Below are 10,392 nucleotides of genomic sequence, written 5' to 3' on the forward strand. Positions count from 1 at the left end.
AATCTGGCAGTTTACCCTTATATTTTGGGCCATTGATTATTTCCAGATAACTTATGGAAAGTTTCCTGTGTGAATCAGATTCTCTAGATCTTAGGGATTATCCAACAGGCTCCAAATGCTTCTTTACACAATCTCTGAGACTATACATATGGTGAAAGGGTGATAATCACATAGGGTTTTGATCAGAATTTTAGCCTAGGATGAGGAAATATATTTAATCACTGTTGCAAATCAGCTCCATTAATACATAAAAATGTTTTCTGGTTGATAAAAAGACAAAGCAACCTATAAAACCATAGTTCAAGACTTGGACAGATACAAGTTACAAAACCACTCAAACAATTCTCTGAAATCTATACCAAGAAAAACAGACAGTTGAGCACCAGGAAAGGTGTGCTCTGATCTCATGCCTTCAAGGACAAAGAATTGTTTGCTCTTGTTGCTGTTCTTGCTGTCATTTTTTGTTTATTAACTTTTGAATGTTCTCTTGAATTGCTGAGTAAAACGTTTTCAGTTTCTCATTCCATATTCTGGAGGTAAAAATACATCTACTATAAAAATATAATTAGCCAAGTTCCAGGATCAGTTAAAGAAAATTAATGACACATTTGTCCAGACCACATGCCAGTATGGCTGGTTGAAACCAGGGTCAAGGAAATCAAAGCACTTACTCTGTTAATAAAAGTAGAGGAAAAACAGGAAAAACAATGGAAGCTGATAATAAACCACTAGCCCATTGGAAGGGATGCATTTAAACAGGACCAAAAGAAATGCCAATCTGTTGAGAACAAAAATCTTGGAATCATTTTTCAGTTGGCTGAAAAAATAGAATATACCAGTATATGCAAATGACAGACTCTCTCCTTGCCCACTATCAGATTCCCCCTCTAAAATGTAACAATTTATATTTTAAACTACAGAGTAACATCAAATCTGCACTGCTAAGCTATTGATACCATGGAAGAGACAGTATTCATTACTTTTCCCAGCCACCTTTGCAGTGAGGAGAAAATGATATGGCTGAGTCCCCACCAATGGGGGTATGAGTTGAAGGGGTAGGTCCCTGCTGGTCCAAGGCAATTAAAGTGTTTGTGAGATGTCCACACTCCTCTCTGCTACCCATGTGGCTAGAAGTAAAGTCCTCAAAAATGACAGTTTCAAAGTGAAAGCTGCCTAGATCCCTGAATCACTGTTGGAGCAGAGGCTATGAGCTGACTTTCTTGACTTATCCTATTCCAAGAGCAGGACAGAGTTGAGTTGCAATTAGGTTTGAACTTATTTGAGTGTGTTCTCATATTCTTCTTCATTTAAAGGAATGAATGGTCACACTGATGAAAATGGAAATTTCCTCTTTTCTTTTTGCTTTTTAAGAAAAAGGTAAGAAAAAAAAGCCATCAATTTGGCAAGTGAAGAAACAGTAAATGCTCTTTGTCCTAAGATGATTAATCAATAATAATTTCTTCCTTTGATGACTTAATAGCATGACTGGTCACATATAAAAAAAATTGGTACATGAGTTCATTCAGCAAATATCTATTAAACCCTGCTAATTGTCAGGTACTGGTCTAGGCATTTGGTACATATAGAGAACAAAACAAATAAAGAGTCCTGCCTTGAAGGAATATACATTTCTGTCAATTGCCAAATTATCTTAAATCAATTCCTCTTTTTAAAAAATCATTTTCTTGGGACTTTCCTAGTGGTCCAGCAGTTAAGATGTTGCACTCCCAATGCAGGGGGCCCAGGTTTGATCCCTGGTCAGGGAACTAGATCCCACATGCTGTAACTAAAAGCTCCCGAGTACCACACCTAAGACCTGGCCCAGCCAAATGAATAAATAAAATAAATAAACATTGAAAAAATCATTTTCTTGATCAAATAATTTTTAAAAAAGGATTTCTTCAACAGTTCAAATTTTTATAGTCAGTATGATCTTTATCAAATGGCATCACCCTCACCATCCCCATCTCCAAAAAGAAAACTTGCTAAATATATGTACCTCTTGATTTTCTATGAAATCAGAGCTTTGGCTCTGCGTGGTTATAATGATTTATATTTGCTGACCAGAAGGTCTTTAAAAGTGAGTGCTATCATTGGTTCCCATGGGTGTTCTCTTCCACGAAGATGGGACAGCAGCAAAATGTTGTCAAAGAACTTTAAACAAGTTAAGGAGTTTGAGAAACTGGTTATGTGCCTTCCTTATGGGCGTTTAAAGAAGGAAAAGGAGGATGTTTCTCACTGTAACACACTACTTTGCATATTACTATCAAACCTGTCAGGTCACATTTTAATGTTCTTAATAACTTCCTCATGTTTTCAATCATAAGAGGTAGCATGCTGTTTCCAAGCTTGAGTATCTGCTATCTCTTAGTATGGAAGAATTTAAATAATCTGGTAGGTGAATTCCCTTATCTGTCATTTTTATTTTTATTTTTTTGGCCATGCTCTGCGGCACGTGGGATCTTAGCTCCCGCACCAGGGATCGAATCCTTGCCCCCTGCAGTGGAAGCATGGAGTCTTAACCACTGGACCGCCAGGGAAGTTCCTCAGAGAATTCCTCTTAACCTCAAATGTTAAGTCTTCAGAGACACCTTGCCATATATTTACTCTACTTAAAAATATCAAGAAAATGAAACAGATCAGTAGAACCATTAACATAACAGATAATCCTAAATTGTGTACATAGGCGAGCAAAACTTGCCATGCCAAAATATCTCTTTGGCATGCAGACTATTTTGAGCTGAAAAAAATTAAGGCCCAGGGCTTCCCTGGTGGCGCAGTGGTTGAGTCCACCTGCTGATGCAGGGGACACGGGTTCGTGCCCCAGTCTGAGAAGATCCCACATGCCGCGGAGTGGCTGGGCCCGTGAGCCATGGCCGCTGAGCCTGCGCGTCTGGAGCCTGTGCTCCGCAACGGGAGAGGCCACAACTGTGAGAGGCCCGTGTACCGAAAAAAAAAAAAAAAAAAAATTAAGGCCCAAAGGACTCAAGAAGAAAATTTGACATTCTCCCTACCTGCCTAAAAAAAGTTTAGATAGAGAGCCTGTTCCAGAATAGAGCCATCACTAGAGATGTCTGCAAAGAATATGGGCCAGGTGTGGTGGGGAAACTCGGCAGGGCCCAGAGATCAGAGTCCACTCTGTGTCCCATTGTCTCTGTGTGGTGAAGCAAACATTTGTTTCCCAAACATTTCCTTTTCTATCTTCATGTGAATAGCCTTCCTCCCCCTTAAAGTCCCAAACCACTACCCCCAACATCCTCTTTTGTCCTTAGCTGAAGACAAAAGGTGAGAATTTCAGCCATTTTGGCAAATTACTCAGTTTTCCTGGGTCTCTCCCATGTATACATGTTACTAAATTTTTGTCTGATGTTCTCCTGTTAATCTGTCTCATGTCAATTTAAGTCTTACCCCAGACAAAAGAATCTAGAAGAGTAGAGGAAAATTTCTTCCTCCCTGACATGCACGTATTATTTTGAGGCACATTACTACTTGACTTTATTTTTTATAGGTTGATGTTAAGAATAGTAAGCAATTGGGGTTTCCCTGCTGGTGCAGTGGTTGAGAGTCCGCCTGCCGATGCAGGGGATACGGGTTCGTGCCCCGGTCCAGGAGGATCCCACATGCCGTGGAGCAGCTGGGCCCGTGAGCCATGGCCGCTGAGCCTGCGCGTCCGGAGCCTGTGCTCCGCAACGGGAGAGGCCACAACAGTGAGAGGCCTGCATACAGCAAAAAAAATAATAAAAAAAGAATAAAAAATAAAAAAATAGTAAGCAATTGAATTCAGGCAATGCATGTGTGTATACATGTTTTCCCATGGATTATGGCAGGAAGTGGATGTTGGGCGTCAAGCTCTCCCAGAGCTTGGAGAACAGCACAAGGCAAGGTTGAGTAAAAATGTTACAATATTAATAGTAGTAGCCACCATTTATTGGGTGTCTACTCTAGGCCAGATACTTTATTATGCTATCCCATTTAACTGTAAATATTTTTTCTCACTTCTTAGATGAATAAATTAGAGCTCAGAGAGGTTAAACAAGCCCTAGACTCTAAAGCATCCAGCTAATAATAGACAGGGATGATATTTGAATCTTGGGTCTGTCACTGTAGCCATCGTACTTTCAAATATGCCACAAATCCAGTTCCCATAAAAGAGAACACAGAACTGGATGATTTTTCAGTGGTAGCCTGAGGGTCTAGACTTCATGTCAGACAAGGGTTAAAGGCAATGTCACCATGTGAGGCTGAGTGACAGGCAAATTTTCAAGCTGGTGGAGGAGTAATTGGGTACTACAAGGTGTCCAAATGGGAGACTCAGTGGAATAGAATTAAACAAAACTTGAGCCATTGTTGTTACAGTTTAGCTCTTGGAGTCTCTAACCTCCTTAAAATGGCATCCTGTTCTCTTAGGAAGAAGCCTGACACCTGTGCTGCTCTGAGCACTCGGGCTTTCCCAGGGAGTCCATAGGTAAAACAGGCTTCTCCTTTCATCCGAATTCCAGCATTCTAAGGGGACCTAAACCTGCTCAACAGGTTCTGAATATGTAAGAAGCCCAGCAACAGCAGGACAGGTGACCTCATTTTTAAAACCTTATTCAAAACAACCCTCATCCTTGTCTTCCCCTTGACATTTAGGGGAAAAGAAGCTGAAGATCCCATGCAAAAGATAGCTACCCTCTGATATCCTAGAAGCCATGATGAGCTCCTGTATCAGGAGGCCAGGGTTTCTATAGCATTTGCTAGAATTTAAAGGACCAATTAATTACCCTCCCTTCCCTACTAGGTTTAGAACAAACTGAGAAACATACAGAGGATTCAAATGAGAGATCAGAATGTCAATTTTATTGCTGATGGAGCTGGATTTAGAATAATATTTGGACCAATGTCAAAGGGACTTCCTAAAATGCAGCCTTACCAGGCCCCCTGACTTTCCAGAACCATCTGCAACAGGCCCAGGTGTTCATTTCCGGCCCCCCACAGGCAGGAACTGCCCAGGAGCTTTGCCAAATGGAGAAGAAAACTTCCATTCCTTGGCAGGGCAGTTGCAAAGGAAGGAGACAAAAGAGGCTGCCATATGCAGCAAGGGGCCTCTGCCCCTTTATGGGAGGATCACTGGTGAGTAGATGGCAGATTCCTGCTATCTCACCAGTTAGATAAATCAGGCTTCCTCCCATGGGTGGAGTGAGTGGTGTAGAAAAGGCCAAAGTTTAGTGCCTTTCTACTCAAAGTCTATCCTTGGGCCAACATGGTCCTCTGGAAGCTTCTTGGAAATGTAAAAGCTCAGGCCCCATCCTTACTTATCTTACTTACTTGCAATCTATGTTTTAACAAAGTCCTCAGATGATTTGTATGCACATGAAAGTCTGAGAAGCATTGCTAAACAGAAGTGCTGACACAGAAATTTCAAGACAGAGCAAAGGAATTTCCCCAACAGAACCTTAAGCGAGGTGACCAGAGGGGCCAAAGGCCATCTTCAGTATTTCATAGTGAAGCTTCACTTGACGTAGGTACCATAGGATTTTAACAAATATTTGGGACTTTAAACTAAAGCTATAGTTTCAATTGTCTCAAATTAAATGAATTAGCTAAATTCCTGGACTACTTTTAGTGAGCCCTTGCCAAGATAAAGACTGAGCAAAGACAAGGAAGAAAGTAACAGAATATGATTGCATTTCTTCACTTAGGAGTCCTTGGGGTCAAGCATTTCAAGAACTGAGAATCACCATCAAATGGAATCTAAATGACAAATCCTGTGCAGGGTCTACCACATGGAGAGCTCTTTGGCCTACGTCTGGCTTCATTGAATCTATACTATGTCATCTTTATTTTATAGGCAGTTTAGAGTCGGAAATACAGGCTGAGAACTCTCTTGATGGCAAGTTTAGTGCTTGTTGACAGATTTTGCCAAATACAAGTGAGTCCCAGTTATTTACTCAATTCTTTGGTAACCTAAATGTTATATTTAATTTTCTCTCCCACAGAGTGGTCAGAGGTTCAATCAGTTCTATGGCTTTCACATTTGTATAATCATAACCAAAGAGTATTTTTTAAAATTTTTAGTGGAGTACAGTTGATTCATAATGCTGTGCTAGTTTCAGGTGCACAGCAAAGTGAATCAGCCCTACACACATACATATCCATGTTTTTTTGTCTATTTTGTCTAACCACGTTTATTTGTATCTCCCTCAAATGCCAACGGTAAGTTATTGCCGGCAAAAGGCTGTTACCTCATGGCCACAATCTGCCCTGAGTTTGAAAATTTCAACCTCAGGTTGCCAGGGTTGTTTTCATAACTCCTCTTAGGGCTCAGTGAAAGAATCCCTGCTTTGCCAACAGCACGGCTCTACTGTCTTTCTTGAAGTCTGTACTACTTGTGAGCTGTTAGCTGATCTTTCTTCATGACCACTGATGGCACAAGGTGATGGATGGATGAAGTCTTCACACCTAGTGCTGCCTATTAAAGAGAGAGAGATTGGAAAGAGTGCTTAGTTGATAAGAAGGAAAATAACTCACTCTTGTTCCAGAACTGAACTGGTATAAACTGGCACATTCCAAATGAGCCATTCCTTTTACTTAACATTCCACTTGGTTCCCTGTTAAGTGTTCAGAACATTCTGATATTGCTTATTGCTCTTTCCTACAGAGTTCAATGGAACCTATTCAATGGCAGTGTGCCCAATAGCATATGATGTATAGCTTTTTTTGCTAATGATATATATTTACACAGAACATATCAGCCTATTACCTAAAGACACTTTGGCAGTAAACTGTTTTAGAGGCACACAAGGGAGAGAGATGATGAATATGTAATTTTGATTTACTAAATGGTTTTTCTTCTTAAAATGAAAATGTCAAAGGCCCAGATTATGTGGGGAAAAAATCGTTTTCCTTATGTGCTGTTCCTTCTGTGTGAATCTTTCTTTGTTCTGAAACTAATTTCACCTGAGAAGCCATATCAGCATAGCACAAAGAAAATTAGATATTTACTTAGGAATTATCTGATTTACTGGATAATCCTGAAGGCCCTGAAGAGCCTTTCGAATGGTGATTTGAGTCAGTTACTCAGGAAATTAAAGAGATGTCATAAGCTTCAATAGGTGGAGTATGGTGCTAACTTATTTGTATTAGTTGTTTGGATTTTTCTGGGGAATTTATTCTCTTTCATTTCATCTTAGGTTGTATCAAACAAAGTAAACTACGCCAAGTTGCTCTAAAGTTTGAAAATGATTGCTTATAATACTGAGATAATTTTATTTACAGAAAAAAAACTATTTTTACCAATAATAACCAAGCAGCTAATGGTCCATCTTCTAATATTTTGCCATAATGCATTCCACTTCCATTTGAATAACTACTTCTCTAAAGCTAAGGTGTTATTTATTTTAGTGCCATTTCTTGCTGGCCTTGCATGCAAACATAGATATAATAGCTTCATTTAACTGTACATTTGGAAAACATACTCCCAAAATGAAAAGCCATTCTTATTATAGTCAAGTCAATTTATATTATAGCAAACTATTATTAGTAATGTCAGAGGAATAATGTGGAATGCTGTGTTTGAGCAGAATTTTATTAGCACTTACTAAGTGGTCTACAACCATTTTCTCATTTGCTTTCCACAATAATTCTGTGAGATAAGCAAGTCAAGTAGCACTATTCCTATTGTTTTATTGTTTGGGAAACAAGCTCAGAGAGGTGATAGGACCTGCCAAAGTCATACAGTTAATGATGGATTTGGTCACAGACCCAGGTCCTCTGGTTCCTTGTCCAGTTCTATTGGGTTGTGAAAAGGGCCCAGGGAGACATTTCTCACACGATGATTGTAAAACCCGAGAGAAATAAAAATATTCTCATTCTACGTTGAAAATTTTCTAACCAGATAACCAAGGAATCTTCTTTAAGGTAAAATAGATGTGTCAAAAAGAAGAAATTTAGGGGCTTCCCTGGTGGCACAGTGGTTGAGAGTCCGCCTGACAATGGAGGGGACACGGGTTCATGCCCCGGTCCGGGAGGATCCCACATACCGTGGAGCGGCTGGGCCTGTGAGCCATGGCCACTGAGCCTGCGCGTCCGGAGCCTGTGCTCCACAACGGGAGAGGCCACGACAGTGAGAGGCCCGTGTACCACAAAAAAATAAAAAAGAGGAAATTTAGGATGTTTTTAATTTAGTAAAAAATTCTTATGTAGCCTTTTAAGACTCAGTATAACTTGGAAAAATAATACCTTATACTTACACAACTTTTTACATTTCACAAGGCAACTGTATATAGGCTATCTCATTTAATGTTCCTAATAGTCCTATGGTTGGTAGAACAGGTGGAGAAACTGAGTCTCAGAGTGTCCAAGGGACTTACAAAGATTTCCAGGTGGCAGAGGTAGGGTCAGAACCCTGATCTTCTTCAAGGATGGTGTTCTTTCCACTACTCCATAGCTCATTGTCACATATCGTATATAAGATGAGGCTTAACACAATTAATTGGGCTTCTTGTCACCACTACTCACATTTTTCCTGTGCCACTGGGAGACAATCAACAAACACTGTGTAGCAAATCTGATGGTATGAAAAAGTTCAGCAGAGGAAGTTAAGCTGTAGGTACTTCTCCCAAGAGTATGGACTACCAGCCATACCTTTAGTCCTATGCTCTGAGAGGGAATAGTCACAGCTTTCTACTCAACTCTTCATTGAAGCGTACCATCATAGACATTTTGGCTGTCCTGTTCTTGGAGATGGCCCAAATCTGATACCCACTGGATAGGGGGGATTTGGAAATATAGAAATGTCTTAAGAATTAATTTTCACTGACAAACCCATTAAAAATGCCTGACTTGAAAGAATGATACTTGTGAGAGATTATCTACATCCTACATTTGTTTCATTTCTTCATTCTTTTTTCTTTTGTCCCAAAATGTGATCTGCAACGATTTAGAGCTAATAGTTTACAGCTGAAGAAGATAAACTTATTCAAAATAAGTTATACAGTACTCCAAAATGATACTGACTAAGCCCGTGAGGAGAAAATGCTTGCATCTCAAGATATAGAAGGGGAAGTTACCAGACATTTCTTATCCACATATAAGGATTTGAGACAAACACGATTTAATCAAGGAATGTGAACGAGAACACATTTTGAATGTCCTTTCCATCTTATTTTCCAGTAGCCTCAGCGTTCAACAAGAACATCTACTCTACAGACGATAAACTTGTTAATCAGTTTTCTGCAATAAAGCTTATCTCTGTGAGTACATTACTCATTCAAGAGATTCTAATGTAATAACCCTACATGCAACTTTTATTCTCCCAGTAATCTTAATTATCCATTTTACTGCTATGTGCTCAACTGTCAGGATACAATTGGCCAAGAAAAGCTTTTTTGAAAATTATAAACATCTTGAGTTTCGAGTCAATAAAGTTGATGGCAATCTTGAATTTTATTATTAAATTTCCTCAAAGCTTTCTACCCCCTCCCTTCTTAATGGTACCCGTTGGCTTACAGCACTGTTGGTATTTGGTCTTATAGTGTTTACCACCCACTTCAGACCACTTTCAGAAGCAAGTTGGTTACAAGATGGCCCAGTCCTGGCATGCAGTGGGCTGCTACCAACCTTACCTAAGCCAACCATAGACCAATTACCTATTGAGGGAAAACGAAAACAGAAAGCATGCTGTTTTTTATTCATTTCAAGAACAAGGTATTTTCGGGACTTCCCTGGCAGTCCAGTGGTTAAGACTCCGACATTCCACTGCAGGGTGTGTGGGTTCCATCCCTGGTCTGGGAATTAAGATCCCATGTGCCACGCAGCACAGCCAAAACAAAAAACAACAAAAAAAAAGGTATTTTCAAGTCACTCAAAGTATCTCTGATTCAATCATCTATTCAATTATTTATTCAAACATTCATTGAGTACCCACTACGTACCAAACCAGACTCAGCCCAGGCAACACAATACTGAATTAACTACAATTTTGCCACCCAAGCCCTCCACCCCATCCCACTCTGATGCACCATTCTGCAAAGAATTTGCAATCCAGTAGAAGAGAAAACAGTTAATTATGATGCTATTAAGTAAGCACTAATGGATATATGAGCAGCAGTATGACTAGAACAAAATTCAGTTGAACTTGCAATACAATCTTAGTGTGTGTGTGTATACATATACATATATATATATATATATATATATATATATATATCCCTCCCACTCCATCCTCACCCAGAAGGATTCCCAAATGAAAGCTATAGGTCTGTTCTATACTCTCTCTGATCCTCAATTTCTCTACCCACCTCTATGAAGGTAGTACCGTCATCTGAGGATGTCTCAGAAAAAGCTACTACCAGAAATTATCTCGAGTGATATACATGGCTAAATATTTTTGTAATCTTAAGCAAAAATATT

The sequence above is a fragment of the Mesoplodon bidens genome (genome assembly GCF_964165515.1).
Source record: "Mesoplodon bidens genome assembly, chromosome: 12".
Taxonomy (NCBI): Eukaryota; Metazoa; Chordata; class Mammalia; order Artiodactyla; family Ziphiidae; genus Mesoplodon; species Mesoplodon bidens.